Genomic DNA, 17,940 nt, shown 5'->3' with positions numbered 1-17,940 from the left:
TTTGATATAAAGAATTAGATTAAAACATTACTTCTTATTTATCTTATTTTTAAATAATATAGAGCTACAAAATTACATATTTATAGATTTTGAGTTTGAAATATTTATAATTATTATTATTAATTATACAGATTTTGTTTTTTTTCCTTTTTGAAATGAGATGTTGATAATGAAGGATAACATACTATAAAATTTAAAGTAATTGACTTGATAACTTATGATTCTACACAAAATTTTATATGCCAGTTACGTATTAGTTACGATTGTTTCCTTTGAAATTTTTGCTATATATTATTTCCAATGGTTTGTACTCATTCTATGATCTATATAATATGTATTTTATATATTTAAAAGTGGTTAATTCAGCGTTTTAATACATTTTATTTAGGGATATAATTAGTATTTGATATAAAGAATTAGATTAAAACATTACTTCTTATTTATATTATTTATAAATAATATAGAGTTACAAAAATACTTATTTAAAGATTTTGAGTTTGAAATATTTATAATTATTATTATTAATTACATAGATTTCGTGGTTTTTTTTTTTTTAATGAGAGGTTGATAATGAAGGATATCATACTATAAAATTTAAAGTAATGACTTAGTACCTCAGGATTCTACACAAAAGTCTATATGCTAGCGATGTATTATTTACAATTGTTTCCTTTTGAATTTTTGCTATATATTATTTCCAATGGTTTGTACTCGTTATATGATCCATATAATATGTATTTTATATATTTAAGAGTGGTTAATTCAGCGTTTTAATACATTTAATTTAGCAATATAATTAGTATTTGATATAAAGAATTAGATTAAAACATTACTTCTTATCTATCTTATTTTTAAATAATATAGAGTTACAAAACTATTTATTTATAGATTTTGAGTTTGAAATATTTATAATTATTATTATTAATCATATAGATTTTGTTTTTTTCTTTTTGAAATGAGATGTCGATAATGAAGGATACCATACTATAAAATTAAAGTAATTGACTTGGTACTTTAGGATTTTACACAAAAGTTTATATGCCAACGAAGTATTATTTATAATTGTTTCCTTTGAAACTTTTGCTATATATTATTTTCAATGGTTTGTACTCTTATATGATGCATATAATATGTATTTTATATATTTAAGAGTGGTTAATTCAGCATTTTAATACTTTTAATTTAGCGATATAATTAGTATTTGATATAAAGAATTAGATTAAAACATTACTTCTTATTTATATTATTTTTAAATAATATAGAGTTACAAAATTACTCATTTATAGATTTTGAGTTTGAAATATATATAATTATTATTATTAATTACATAGATTTTGTAGTTTTTTTTTTATAATGAGATGTTGATAATGAAGGATACCATAATATAAAATTTAAAGTAATTGACTTGGTACCTCAGGATTTTACATAAAAGTTTATATGCTAGCGATGTATTATTTACAATTGTTTCTTTTTGAAATTTTTGCTATATATTATTTCCAATGGTTTGTACTCGTTATATGATCCATATAATATGTATTTTATATATTTAAGAGTGGTTAATTCAGCGTTTTAATACATTTAATTTAGCAATATAATTAGTATTTGATATAAAGAATTAGATTAAAACATTACTTCTTATTTATCTTATTTTTAAATAATATAGAGTTACAAAATTACTTATTTATAGATTTTGAGTTTGAAATATTTATAATTATTATTATTAATTATATAGATTTTGTTTTTTTCTTTTTGAAATGAGATGTCGATCATGAAGGATACCATACTATAAAATTTAAAGTAATTGTCTTGGTACTTTAGGATTCTACACAAAATTTTATATGCCAGCTATGTATTATTTATGATTGTTTCCTTTGAAATTTTTGTTGTATATTATTCCCAATGGTTTGTACTTGTTATATGATCCATATAATATGTATTTTATATATGTAAGAGTGGTTAATTCAGCGTTTTAATACTTTTAATTTAGTGATATAATTAGTATTTGATATAAAGAATTAGATTAAAACATTACTTCTTATTTATCTATTTTTAAATAGTATAGAGTTTCAAAATTACTTATTTATAGATTTTGAGTTTGAAATATTTATAATTATTATTATTAATTATATAGATTTTGTTTTTCTTTTCTTTTTGAAATGAGATGTCGATAATGAAAGATACCATACTGTAAAATTTAAAGTAATTGACTTGGTACCTTAGGATTCTACACAAAAGTTTATATGCGAGCTATGTATTATTTATGATTGTTTCCTTTGAAATTTTTGCTATATATTATTTCCAATGGATTGTACTCATTATATGATCCATATAATATGTATTTTATATATTTAAGAGTGGTTAATTCAGCATATCCACATATATATTACAAAATACAATACACTTAATGCAAAAATATAACATTCCTTTTATAGTTTACTAAGAACACAATGTTGTGATGCAAAGGCTAAATAGATGATGTACATGTCCATGCACATGATTTATTACATAGACTTTTGAATACCAAAGGCAGGGTTAAAGGATTTAAAAGGATTTTAGGTGTGTTTTTTTGTTCATCTAAATTAAAAAAGAAGTTTGAAAATGTTATTTTTTTAAATAATAATCACAAAATATTTATGTGAATAAATATGTCATTATGATAAGATAATGTGTAATATTGATACATTTATAGTAATTATAAGTTAAAATGAACTATAACAATGAAACCAATAATTATGTGTGTCTTTTATAACTACAAAAACATGAAATATGAATTAAGCTGAGAAAAAAAAATTATGTGGAATAAATATATTACTATGATAAGGTAATGTGTAATATTGACACATTTATAGTAATTATAAATTTAAAATAACCTCTAATATATGACAATGAAACCAATTATGTGTGGCTTTTATTCACTTTATAATTATGGTCATTAAATAAAAAAATAGGATAATATAATATTTTAATATATGTGGATATAAATTTGCCAATTGGGATTATCCTATGTTGTTGGGAGGAATGAATGGAATCTTCCCCACCCATATTCAATTCTTGAAAGTGATATGACGGATATTTTGACACTATATATATATATATATATATTCCTCATACTCATATAGAATATACAACCTATGTGTGAAAAAAATATGTGGATATAAATTTATAAAATGTAAAATTTTCAAACAAATTATATATATATATATGTATATTAAAATTGATTTGGACACTTAGTCACAAAGAGTTTTTTTTTCTCCCATGAGTTGTCACTAATTAAAATTGATGCGGGCACTATGTCACATCATCTCTTTTTTCTCCCATGAGCTTATTTTTTGTTTTTTCGAAAAAGAATACACATAAGATGTGTATATGAAGAACGTATTTTCAATCATTTATATGAATGAAATTACATTTTTTTCCTCGGGAAAAAATGGAATTAAAATTGATTTTTTCAAATAATCAAAGTGGAGTATAAAGTGTTTCAAAAAGGTTGGATTGTTTTTTTTAAGTGGAAATCTCCTTTTGTTAATTTCAAATTTTAGGTTTTTGGTTGTGGATGTCAAGTTTTTTTTGTCATTTTGTGATTTTTTGTAATTTAATAATTTGGAATATAAGTTAAGGGCCCCTTTTAAACTTAATCCTAGATGGATCCATGAATATGAATCTTTAGACCTAGTTCAAAATCATTGGATGCACTTTGACCCACTATCGGGATTATCAGTCTCTAAGCAATTCATGCATTCTTTAAAACATGTGAAATTCAAGCTAGTAGATTGGTCATTCGAGAGATTTAAATCTATAGATGCTAGATTACAAGACGTCAAGTATGAATTGTACATGTTTCGAAAGAAGTTGGGAACCTTCCAAATGAGGAGCGCCTAAATTGGTTGAAAGAGTTGGAGGCCTGAAGAAATAAATTGCTCCTGGATCGTGAGTGTGATTAGTGTCTTAAAAGATGAGCTATTTGGCTCACCCTCAATGACAGCAACACAAAGTATTTGCATCGCTTTGCAGTCCATAGTTTGGAGATGTGAGTGTGTTGGGTTTCCCAAATTTGAACTTGTTTGGAGATGTGAGTGGGGTGGGTTTATTGGAAATTTATAATATTTTAGGGTTGACTTTATCTAGAATTCAAGTGGGTCTTCAATAATTGCCTTCTTTTTCCTCTTAGGGGTAAATCTTTTATTATTTAGTGAAATTGTCCAAATTTTTGAAACGACATATAAGGTAAAATGAAACATAGTTGGTGGTGTATAATTTTTCCTATCATATATTGATTTTATAGGTTGAAAAGTTATTATTAACTAATTTAATCTCGTATAAATTTACATATCTACATGTTCCAATTTATTTCTCATCATGTTACTTGTCGGAATTGAATTTGAGCGGGGAGGGTCCCAATCATTCTTCCCAACCACTCAAAATAAACTTAATTGACAAACCTCTTAATACTCTTAATTCACTTGAGAAACATAATTAGCATTTGATATGAAGACCTCTTAATACACTTAACTTAGTTAAGAAATGTAAGCAATATTTGATATGAAGCGTTTTTTTCATATGGAAATATTTGTATATTATGTACAAGGAATATGCATGGTCCCATCCCTGTTGGACTACCTCTTAATACTCTTAACTTGCTTAAGAAATGTAATTAGTATTTGATATGAAGAGCTCTCACTACTCTTAACTTACTTAAAGTTAGGAAATGTAATTAGTATCTTAACTTAATAAATGTAATCAGTATCTTAACCTACTTAAAAAATGTAATTAGTATTTGATATGAAGATTTTTTTTCCAAATGGAAATACCTTTATATTCTATAGGAAGAATATACATGTCCCAATCATTGAGTGACCATTCATTCTTAACAACAAGACTAGAAGTCATTACATCAAAGCTTATCATGTAACTTGCCTAAATTAAATTTGAGTGGAGAGGATCCTAGTTACCCCAAAAAAACCCAATTGACAAATTTCTTAATACTTTTAACTTACTTTAAAAATATAATAAATATTTGATATAAAACATTAAATTATAAAATTTCTTATCATTTATCAAAATTTTAGATTTTGGATACATTAGTTAACCTTAAGGGTTAGCTAAATTGGTCAAGTCTCCATCTTTAAAGTATTTTTGTTATAGAGAAGTCATGGGTTCAATTCTCTCCATCCTTTCAGACAAATCTACCTATAATAAATGTTTTCATGAATATAACGGTTACCAATCTACAAGAATCATAAAATTTAATACATTGATTAATTATATATTTTTATATAGGTAAAAGAGGTAGATAATGAAGGATACTATACTTTTAATAATATAAAGTAATTTACTTGGTACTTTAAGCTTCTACGCAAAAGTTTATGTGATAATAAATTTTGGTTATATATTATTTAAAATGGTTTACTTTAAATTTTTAACTATATTATTTCCAATGGTTTGTACTCTTTATATTATATGTATTTTATATATTTAAGAGGTTAATTCAACGTATCCACATATATATTATAAAATACAATGCACTTAATCCAAAAATATAACATTCATGTTATAGTTTTTATTTTTATTTTGGCTAACTAAGGTGGACATGAAAAAAAACATAAGGGTAAATAGAGGATGTACATGTCCATGCACATGATTTATTATATAGATTTTTTAATACCAAAGGCAGGGTTAAAGGATTTAAAAGGATTTTCTGTGTTTTTCTTAGAGAAGGAAATTTGAAAGTGCGAGTAGAGGGTTAAAGGATTTAAAATGATTTTACGTGTTTTTTTTTGGTTTATTTTGTTAATTTGGATTAAAAAGGAAGTTTGAAAATATTGTAATATGAACTATGAATTAAGGAGAGAAGAAAATTTATGTGAATAAATATGTCATTATGATAAGATAACATGTAATATTATACATTTATAATAATCATAAATTACAAAATGACTTATGACAATGAAAACCAACCATTTATGTGTAGCTTTTATAACAACAAAAATATGAATTAAATTGAGAAGGAAAATTTATGTGGAATAAATATATCACTATGATGATAATGTGTAATATTGACACATTTATAGTAAGTATAAAATTATAAATTTAAAATAGCCTCTAATATATGACAATGAAACCAATTATGTGTGGCTTTTATTCACTTTATAATTTTTCACTTTATAATTAAAGTTATTAAATAAAAAAATTATGATAATATAATATTTTTATTATATTTTAATATATTGTGGATATAAATTTGCCAATTGGGATTATCCTAGGTTGTTGGGGAATGAATGGAGTCCTCTCCACCCACATTTTATTTTTGCAAGTGATATGACAGATATATTGACAATATATGTATATTCCTCATATTCTTCATATTCATATAGAATATATAACATACCCGTGAAAAAATATGTGGCTATGAAATGTAATTAAATAAATAATTTTATATATATATATATATATATATATATAGATGAATTAAAATTGATTTGGGCACTTAGTCACAAGAGTTTTTTTTTTCTCCCATGAGCTCTCACTTTTTTTTTTTTTTTCAATCATTTATATGAATGAAATTATAGTTTTTTCCTGGGAAAAAAATGGAATTAAAATTGATTTGGTCAAATAATTAAAGTAGAGTATAAAGTGTTTCAAAAAGGTTGGATTGTTTTTTTAAGTGGAAATCTCCTTTTGTAAATTTCAAATTTTAGGTCTTTGTTTGTGGATGTTGGGTTTTCTGATCATTTTGTGATTTTTTTTAATTTAATAACTTGAAATATACGCCAAGGGCCCCTTTTAAATTTAATCCTAGATGGGTCCATGAATATGAATCTATGGACCTAGTTCACAATCATTGGATGCACTTTGACCCACTGTCAGGATTTTGACCTATAAGCAATTTGTGCATTCTTAAAACATGTGAAATTCAGGGTGGTAGATTGGTTAGTCGAGAGATTCAAATCTAGAGATGCTAGATTACATGACATCAAGTATCAATTGTACATGTTTCAGAAGAAGTTGAGAACTTGTGAAATGAGGAGAACCTAAATTGGTTGAAAGAGTTGGAGGCTTGTAGAAATAAATTGCTCCTGGATCGTGAGTGTGATTAGCTTCTTAAAAGGTGAGCTATTTGGCTCACCCTCAATGATAACAACACGAAGTATTTTCATAGCTTTGCAGTCCATCAAAGAAGACAAAATACCATTTATGAGTTACCCTCTCTAGACATTTAAAGCATTCGAGATTTTTCTAGATTGATAGGTATGATTGTGGATTATTTTGGAAATTTGTTTATAAATCCCAAAGATTTAAACATTGTTAAAATTATAAAGGGATCTGTCTTCTTCCCTCATATGGTATCTAAAGATCAAAATAAATAGCTTTTTAAACTGATGACTGGGATGAATTTTGTTGCAATCATGATTGTCATTAGACCAAAACTCGCAGGCATTAGTCTCTGCTACAATCTCCAAAGTTAGGATCCACAAGAGGTGGTTGGTCCATGTCGTCAAACACACAGGGAGCGTTGAACGCAATGTCCAACAATATCCTCGCCAATGCGAGCCGAATGGGTTTCGAACTCAAGACATATGGCTCTAATGCCACTTGCTGGAATCATGATTGTCGTTAGACCAAAACCCGTAGGCATTAGTCTTTGCTACAATTGTCGAAGTTAGGATCCACGAGAGGTGGTTAGTCCATGTCACGAAATACATGGGGAGTGTTGAACCCAATGTCCAACAAGTTGATTCATGTTATGGATCTCTTTGGCAAAGATAAGAGCCCAAAACTTGATGACTGAACTATAGAATTATTTATAGACTTCCTTTATATGTTGGGAGAGGATATTCTTTGAACGATAGAGGAAATTAGAAAAACTTGAAATGTCCCTAGCAATATGAATGTGACCTTTCTGGCACTAATCCTAAAAGTTGATCCCCCCAATCTCCTTTACAGACTTCCACCTAATTTAATTATGTAATTGTGTTTAGAAGGTCTCCTCTAAATTTATAACTTATTGATTAAAATCAGTCTTGTCCAAGAATATATCAAAAGAACTATTTGGCTTCCTTCAGGGTCACGAAATTCATGAGGCTATAGGCTCTGCTCACAAACTAATCCACTCCATTAAAACTCGAAATTTATTTGTTGTTGTCCTAAAGGTTGATCTCTCAAAATCATTTGACATGGTGTCTTGGTTATACCTCTATATCTTTCTCATACATCTAGGTTTCTCCCTACCTTTGGTTCGTTGGATTATTGGTCTTCAAACTACCATGAAGAATTCATCACAATAGATCTGATAAAATTACTAAAATATTTATTGTAGATGTTAATTACCTTCAAATCTTAGATTTTTTATTTATTGTTTTTTATGCTTAATATAAATTAGTTGAAATGTAAGAAATATATAACTAGAACAAATATACACACCATCCACAATAGACACAAAATTTTCCTTTAGAAGCCCTTACAGAGAAAACCTAGCTAGAGTGCGAGGTTGCCCTACTCTCTTTTCTCGTGTCTAGAATGATGCAAATACCAAGGAAGAGGTACTCGCTATGGAGTTACCTGAGATTTGTGGCTTGTAAGGTTGTTATATAACTTTAAACACCTTTTTTCTACTCTCTAATTACACATTCCTAGTTGCTATGCTCAACCATGAAACATAATACAATAGCATAGAATGAAACCCCTACTCCTTCTAGTGGCTCGATATTTAACGTAGCCCTATACCCAACTAGGGGAAAGGTTTGACTCCCTCAACTTTCAACTAGAGTTATGGGTTTGAACTTTTTGGAGTCTTCTTAAAATTTCACATATGGAATTCCATGTATGCATGAGTAAAAGGGGCTTTACATGGTATCTGCTTTGGTCAATGGTAGGTCAACTCATGGGAGGCATAACTTTTGCCTGTGAGATCCATTTGACATGATTCTTGCACCATTAGAAAGATATGTAAGTGTAGATTAGTCTCCTAGTGTCCTACACTAAATTGGGAAAGTTTTGACCCCGCAAAATTTATTTGAAACCTTAAAATGGATTCAGAAGGTTTCAAACCCCAATTCTCCAAACTATGAGCCATCATTAAAAAAGACCCTGCAAGTTGATTCCTCCAATTTTTCCTCTCTAAAAGTATCAAGACAAATGACAAATAATACAATGATCCAATTTGGATCAATTAGGGACTATGTAACTACAGCAAACTTTGTTATTCTAATAATTGTCTTGGCTTTAGCCTTCTTTAATGCTTCAAGAGGATTCCATCAAGAGTGGCTAATGTCTCTATACCTCTTTATTTTGATAACAAAGAGTCTAAGTATAGTTTGGATACATGCCATGAACAAAAGGCTCATTTGAGCAATAATGTTGGGTAGGGACCTAGATGTGACCCATCTCTTGTTTGTCAATGATGTGATACATTTCGGGTTGATCGATATCAATACACGTAATGAAATTCTCTCATTGTTTAAAAAACTTATTAGTATGAAGGTGAACATGGATAACTCAACATTATATGCAACCAGTTTGAGAGAGGATGATCTATTACAAATAGAGAGGATTCTTCCATTTCATCAATATATGTTGGATGATGCGTTTATATATCTGAGATTCCACCTTAAACCCAATGGATGTCTTAAATAGTATTGGATATGGCTCATTGAAAAAGTTGAGCAACGCATCAGTTTTATGGTGTCATAATGGGCTCTCACGAGATGGAAGATAAATTTTGGTTAAATTGGTGCTTGAAGCTATTCTTATTTACTGATAGTCGCTATCCCTGATTCCTAAAGGGATTTTTAACAAAACTAAGAAGTGTTGTTGTAATTTTTTATGGTAAGGTAATGTTGACTACAAAATAATTGAATAGGTGAGTTGGGATAAGGTGACAAAGTCAAAAAATATATGTGTCTAGGGATTAAAGAAAATCTCCAGGTTTAGATATTTGTTAGCAGCTAAATCAATCTGGAAATTTATCTCCTTTATAGTGTATGGATGAAAATTATAGTTCATAAATAACTCTTTTTAAGCTCAATACTAGAGTGGATAAAATGAGAACCAAATTGATTTCAAAGTGGTTCAAATCATTGGAAAGCCTTGACTATAGTGTTCCCCCTTGTGGAAAACTTTCTAGCCTGAAAATTTGGGAATGGTTTGTCAATTAGAATTAGAAAGGATGTCTTTATGAGCTAGAATCAAAATGTGTTTCTGGAAAATAGTTTTCTTGAAATCCTACATGGCTTGGGCTATACATTTCTAAGCCAAGTTGTAAACCTTATTTTACAAGTCTTTGGAATAGGGTTTGTGCACATCTAAATACTTAAAGCTAACGAGTTAAGCTAAAGAGTTACCTTATCGATATATGGCAGTCCTTTACTAGTGAACTCTAAGGGCCCAAATCAAAATATCTTACGTCCTTGACTCATTATTATAGAGTTTCAATGAGTCCAAGGTTGAATACACAGCAAATATGGGTTTTAAAGTAGCTTTAAGTAATGAATTTTAGGAAAAGCAATGGTTGTCAAATATTTGGAAAGTTTAGGCACCAACCAAATCAAAATTCTCATGTTGCATGCTTTACTTGGTAAAGTGTTGGCTTGGAGTCAACTTCTTAAAAGAGGAAGAGAAGGCCCTTGAATTTTCTTACTATGATGATCTTATTGATTCTTGCCTGAAAAAATGTATTGTTGATAGGTGGTTAAAAAAAGGTAGGAGTCTACCCTTCCTCACCCTTTCGAGCATATGGATAACCCACAATTTCCTAATATTTGAGAATCAATTCCAACTGACATTTCAAACTATGGTACACATATGGAGTTTACTTCCCTTTTTTTTATCTCGTCAGAGGCTCAAAATCTCCCTCATAATTTGAAAGAGATCACCCTAGACAATTCAAAAACCTAGGCATATTTTGATGGTGCATGCAGGGGTAGAGAATGTTGGGTGTGTGTTATAGTTTTGCATAACTACCTCCACATGTTGTATGTTGCACAGGGCATAGTGGGGAGAATCCCACCTTGCTCGAGGGGCTTGGGTGTAGTGCCCCCCAAAAAAAATTCGGCATTTTTTTGCGTCCTTTTTTAGCTCACGATTTTTTCCTTTAGTGGTTTTGTGGCACATGGTTGTTTATCCATGGTTTTGTAGTTTTTTTTAAGGAATTACAATTATGTGTGTGTGTGTGTGTGTGTTGTAATAATGTAAAGAAGAATATACTGAAAAATATTTTTGGATTTCCATTTATAATCTTTTTGTGAATTAGATGATCTAATGCTCCCTTTGTGTTTCACAACATGTAATTAACTGCCTCTTGAGGATATGTTAACTCTGTTGATGTGTATGTTTTCTAACACTTGTGGGTTTTGGTGTAATGGCAATCGTGATTCCAAGAAGTGGTATCAGAGCTAAAGGTCTCAAGTTCGAAACACACTTGGGTCACGTTGGGGGGGGGGGGGGATTGGTGGGAATTGGATAAACGCTTTTGTGACATGTGTGTAACCTCCTCTTGAGAATTCATTAACTCTGGTGATGCGTCTATTTACTAACACCTGTGGGTTTTAGTGTAATAGCAATCGTAATTCCAACAAATATTTGTGTTAATGTGTGTGTTTTTCCATTGCATCTTTTCTATTTTATTAAGAATGTGTTTGTAACAATTAAGTATACATTGTTAAAACCTATAGAGATGAAATGGTTGGCTTGGGATTGTGATTTACTTTTCATGATCATATTGTTTCAAATTCAAAACAACTTATATGAGAGGATCTAATAACCTTGGGGAATTCATTTTCTTACTCTTTTTACTCAAATTTTATCTTAATAAGCATATTCTTGAATTGTAGCTGAAAGGAGTCTCTTTATTAATAATTAATTAGATAATCGATCTGGTCCATATTGTAAAAAATCGCTCTTTCATTTGGCTCACCTCCTTAAGGATTTGAAAGGACACCTCCAAACTTTTGATTTCAACATTTGTATGGGGAGAAAAATCTCGAAGTATATCAACTTTCAAAGGAAGGACTAGAGTTAGAAGAGAATGACTTTGTTCTTAAAGAGCTAGATGTTCATGTTTTACTAAGGTCTAGAAATAATACTCTAAACTTTTAAAACCATTTGAAAGGAAGTCAACATTTAATAATCATATTCCTAAATATTTTCTACAAAGGGTATTTTGATAATCTTGTTCTAAAACATTTTATACTTACATTGTTAAGCGATGTCTGAGATATTTTTAACTCTAGCCAGTATGGGTTATGAACACTCTATCATAGATGGGTGTTGGAACTCTCAGATAACAAGGCTCCAACCCATTACAAGGATATACTCATTATGAGCTCAAAATGTCACATGTAGGAATTGAATCTAAGTGGGGAGGATAACAATAATTCTCCCAACCACTTGAGCTTCATCCAATTGGCTACACACACACACACATAAATATGTATTAACCATGAATGTCCAATTCATAAGTGAAAAGGTGGAATTAAACCATATCACATGTAACATGTAACACTTCAACGCATTAATGGGAAATTCAGGGAGTTTAGCGTCTACATGGATGTTGTTTCCTCCCAAATCATTTCATCATTGCAAGCCACCATCATCACCTTGCTTGACCACATTTGTGAGGAACGTGTACATGAGTTTCCTCTACATTGAGAAATGTGGCACCTCAACTTGCTTATCCCTACCATATATGCTCTGGGTATGTTGGTTTCTTCGATATACTCTTGTTCATTTCTCTATATTGGTTTTACATATTTTTCTTTCTCCCATGAATGTGTTCTCCCCCTAAAATACCTAATCGTCTACCTCTATTTACCTCCTTTGAATCCCCTATATCCATTCCCATGGTGGTATATATTTTTCTTATAAATTCTATGACACCCTCATCCCCATGGGCATCATCTATATCTTCTTGTCATGTGTTTTGTCTTCACCATACCTGATCCTTGAAGAAGGCAAGGTCATAATTTTCATCATGGGAAGCATAAGCCACCACAAATAAGGGCTCAACAAAATGTTGAGAATTTGGTTGTCATTTAATAGGAGCACACAACCACAATAACTAGGAACAAAATAATGATTCTAGAACAAAGGCTTGGGTGGAGAGTAATTTTCTCTAGGATGAGGGATGGAAGGTAATGTGGGACATTGGGTCCAATACATTGGCACAAGTTGCGGCTATTATAATAGATATATTCATGTTATTGATCTCTACCAGTAGATAAATACAATTATGAGTAAGTTGCTTTTGGAACGGAGTGAGGCCCGATAGGAAATCCCCCTTCGCATTATTGGCATTCAATTGCAGATAAAGAAATTGGACAACAAAGTGTCTCTCCTAACCAATATAATTATATATCTAGACTTCCCAACCTCAACGGAGGAGAATGAGAATCTAGAGGCAATACATGCGGACTCTCCTTCAGACTGACATATTCAAGTTAATGATTTTTGTTTATCTATCATTAAGCAGTAAATGTGCTTCTCATGCTAGTTATAGGCATGGGTTGTATAGTGACTTTCTATACAGTATCAAACTTTTATTACTATATCACTGTGTTATACTTGTTAATATAGTAATATGGACAAAGGCTTTGAGCCTATGCTACTAGTCTATTTCCCTATTGGTAGGCCAATAGCCAAGGGAACATATCTTTTTATTAGCTAGTATGAAGTGGCTGCCTAGCTTGCAAAAAAAATAAAAGGTGAAATTGAAGACTTTTTATTGTAACTTTAGTAGAATATATAATTTTATATATGAATTGCACAATATTAATAAAGATATATAGTCACTAATATAAGAATGACATAATACTAACAAGAATTAATAATGCTATATAAAAACCTCGACAAAAATGCTTGACATTTTTATGTTTCTAATGTTGTGCTTAAAAATGTGGACAAATTTCATTCTTGGGTTAGGGTTGGATTATCTTTGGATCACTCTCTCATTCTACTTCAAATGCACCCACGACCTTTAGATTCCATACTCATTATTTTTTTATGGAGAAGTTATAGATATGGTAAAGAAAGAATTGAATCAATATAATCCTGCCAGTCAAGAGTTTGCAGTAAGAGCCTTTCAAGAGAATCTAATGAAGATAAAAGGAAATACTAGAGAGTGGGTAAAAAATTATTTTCCAACATTTACAAAAAAAATTTGAATGAAACAAAAATCAAGTTATGAAAGCTATACGATCTATGCAAGAGGGATTATTAAACAACAAACAGGAGTAACCAAATTAGCTAGAGGAGGAGAAAAAATTATTGTTAGGATGAGAGGAAGTTAGATGGAGGCAAAAAAAACATGGCCTTTCATAGGAAGAAGGCAACGAAGGAAGGCTCTAAACACAATATCCTAAATAAGGTAATAGTGGAGAGAAGCATACTAAGTCAATGATAATACTAGGGTAGTTGTCCAACATTATAAACACATCTACATTGAGCTCACAAGGGAAAATGGTGGTGAGATTACGACAAATATCTACCTATTTAATGGGATGGTAAGTAGAGAAAAACCAAACTTTAATGGCTTTGGCAAAGATATATGAAATTCAAAGGGTCCCAGGCCTTCCAACACATGATAAATCTCATGGTTCAAACAATTGGCCCATATAATTTTACATAGAGTTCTACAATTTGATAGAAAAGGACGATCTAGATGTTGTAGAGGATCTTAGAAAAAGCGGAAAAAATTAAAAGCTTTCAAGGCAAAGCTCATCGCAAATGTCCCAAAGATGAACAATCCTTTCAATCCCATATCACTATGTAACAACAAATACAAAATTATTGCAAAGATTGTAGTTATGAGGTTAAATCCCAATCTTTGATAACTTATATTTAAGGATCAATTTGGATTGTTGGCCCCTTCATTTTTTATAAAGGTATAGTGATGCTAACTCTACAAGCAAGAGATTCCAAGAATCAGGAAGAGATTCCAATTTTTGCCAAGCTAATTAAAAAAACACCACATATTCATACTAAAGAACAAAGGAATAATCAACTAGCAAGGCGTCGTTATTGCACTAGTACTAAGATAATACCCTCAAAGAACCTCAAAGTTCAAGAATGCAAGTATAATTATGTAAAGGCTTTAGAATGTAAAGGCCGAGAACTAAAAGACACAAGGAATTTGGGTTTATTGAGTTTGGAACTTGATGAGAAATGATAAAAGATGTAATGACATTTTTGTTTATGATAACTATGAATGGAATAACACCACCATTTCAAAAGTTGTTTATTGTGTTGATAGTGCATTCTAATTGTGTATTCATTTCAATAAAAAAAATCATTGTTTTTCAGCTTATTTATACTAATGGATGGTTACATCTATGGTATAATCTTGTGAATGGTATAATATAAATCTAATGAGGAATTTGATTGAAGGATACACTATTCGTTAGAGCATGAAGGTAGAGATGATTGTGTCTGCCTCGTGTTGTTTTTTGTCATTGATCTAAAGTCTTGGCAATACACCCTAAGTTATATTTTCCCTGTCCCCAAGGAAAAATATGGTGGTGTTAGACTACAACCTTGTGATACTTTCCCTATCCCCAAGGATAAATATGTCAGTGTTAGACTACAAACCTTTTGTTGGACAACCCTACAAACCTTAGTTTTCTACTTTGACCCAACAAATAATTTAATTGTTGGGACTTCGTGATGAAAATAAGGAGATATTGATAGAATGATAGAGAAATTCATGAAGGAAGACCTTTATGATTGGTTTGATGATAATATAGATTTCTTTTCTAAATGTGCCTCTATTTGAATGGAAATTTTAGTGTTGCAGGACCAAAAACTGTTTAGTGATTTTTGTGAAATATTTTTCCCTAAACTACCATGGACATTCCACTAAACAATTCCTCACAACAAATATGATAAATTATACTTAAAATCTGAAATATATACTATGAGGGTTATTTTCCCTAGACTTCTAGATTTATTAAGTTATTGTTTTCGTGCATGCAATATATAAAATGCTGGAAATAGAGAATAGACAAAAGTACAATCACTCACAACCATAATAACACAAGATATCATCTAGGAAATACTTGTGGAGAAAACCTAGCTCGAAGGTGAGGTTGCTCTGCTTTCTCTTTCTTTGAATGGAAATATATACGAGTAAAAAGGAGTGAGACCCATGGCCCATGTGTTGTTGTAGTGCACAAAACCTCTATGTTCCCTCTCTCTCTCTCACACAAAACTTCTATGTTCCCTATCTTTCTCTCTCTCTCTCTCTCTCTCTCTCAATTACTTTGCTCATACATGGATCAAAATGCACTCTAATAGAATGTTACCCTAGGGTTGACTCTTGTGGAGCCTCTCTCTCTCTCTCTCTTAATTACTCTGCTCATATATGGATCAAAATGCACTCTAATAGAATGTTACCCTAGGGTTACAATATTGACTCTTATGGAGCCTCTCTCTCTCAACTACTCTACTCATATATGGATCAAAATGCAGTCTAATAGAATGTTACCCCTTTTCCTCCTGGCGGTCCGATTATAACACAAATTGATAGCTTACTAGAGGTTAAGTTTGACTCCTTCAACTCTTAACTAGAGTTATAGTTTTGACTCTTATGGAGCCTTCTTCTTCATGATCACATGGCTTTCCCATTTTCCATGAATAATGGGGATGAGATGGCATCCTCTTGAATCACGATGATCAAAATAAGAAGGTCAATTTCTAAGTGGCATAACTATTGCATGTGGACTCCATTTGAGGTCCTTCTTGAACCATTGGAAAGGTATATAAGTGTAGAATAGTGCTAGAGGGTGTCACACTTGGGTGTTATTTTTCCACCCAAAAAAGACATTTAATGCCTCAAACTGCTTCCTAAAAGCTTCAAACCCCAATTCGACAAACTTGGACTTGCGGATAAAAATTGCCTTGTGAGTTGAATCCTCCAATTTTTCTACTTTGAAAGCATCAACATGGATGGAAAATAATATAATGATCCAATACAAATAAAAAATTATGGGCCAAATTTCCTATAAGCAAATTCGAATTGTTGTAGAGACCTTAGGAAAACCCTGTATATTAATAATGGAGAGAAGGGGAAATTGTTACCCAAGATGCTTAGATTTTGATTTTGTTACATAGATGTAATGACCCTATAGTGATAGTTGTAGATTTATCCATTAAAGTACACTATATTCATATGTTTTGGAGTTTTTAGTAGGATGGTGTAAATCTTATTCATGAGTTAAAGAGTAGTTTATGAGAGGGCCAAGGGAAAAAATAGTCAAAGGAAGTCCTACTTGGGAGAAGTTTATCTAGGTGAATATTGGTGGCCACCCACCACATCCATTGACTCAACGGTTCTCTATCTTCTTGGCATTATTTCTATGATTTTTGAGGTTCCAAACATCTAGGCCATTAAAGGCCCTAAATGGAATTTTGGGCCATTTATGGGGCCAAGAATTTCCATGGTGTACCCTGGCCCTGTTGGAAAATCATAAAGGCTGTAAATATTTTCTCGATCTTGATAATTACTTGTGATGTTACTTGCTATTACGATTATTTATATCTTCTTTCTTTAGTTCATCAAGTAATTACACAAAGCAACAACACATAAAACAATGAACACAAGATGTAGGCACATGCCAAGGCAAAACCCCCCTCGAGGGGAAAACCCAGTCAAATTAATTATTCCTTTCAATAGTATTCTTTGAGACTCTTCACCCTAGACCTTGACCAAACCTTCCCTCCACACCAAGTCAGCCTCCAGAAGATTGATCTATTTCCAACAACTTCGACTATGCGGCAGCTCACGGCTTCCGGCAACAGTCCAACTTGGGAGACTTCGTTCTCCAAATCCAGAACACAAAACGAGAGAGACCACCACCAAAATTTCGATTTTCCTTGACTCCTTAGGCTCCCCCAAACTCGCATTCACTTCGGATTCCCGATAGCAGACTTTCCCAACCTCCTACTTCGCACTTA

This window comes from Pinus tabuliformis, chromosome 9, assembly GCF_031772625.1.
Source record: "Pinus tabuliformis cultivar Carrire ecotype Pingquan chromosome 9, CPIR1, whole genome shotgun sequence".
Classification (NCBI taxonomy): domain Eukaryota; kingdom Viridiplantae; phylum Streptophyta; class Pinopsida; order Pinales; family Pinaceae; genus Pinus; species Pinus tabuliformis.
This window is presented reverse-complemented; position numbering follows the sequence as displayed.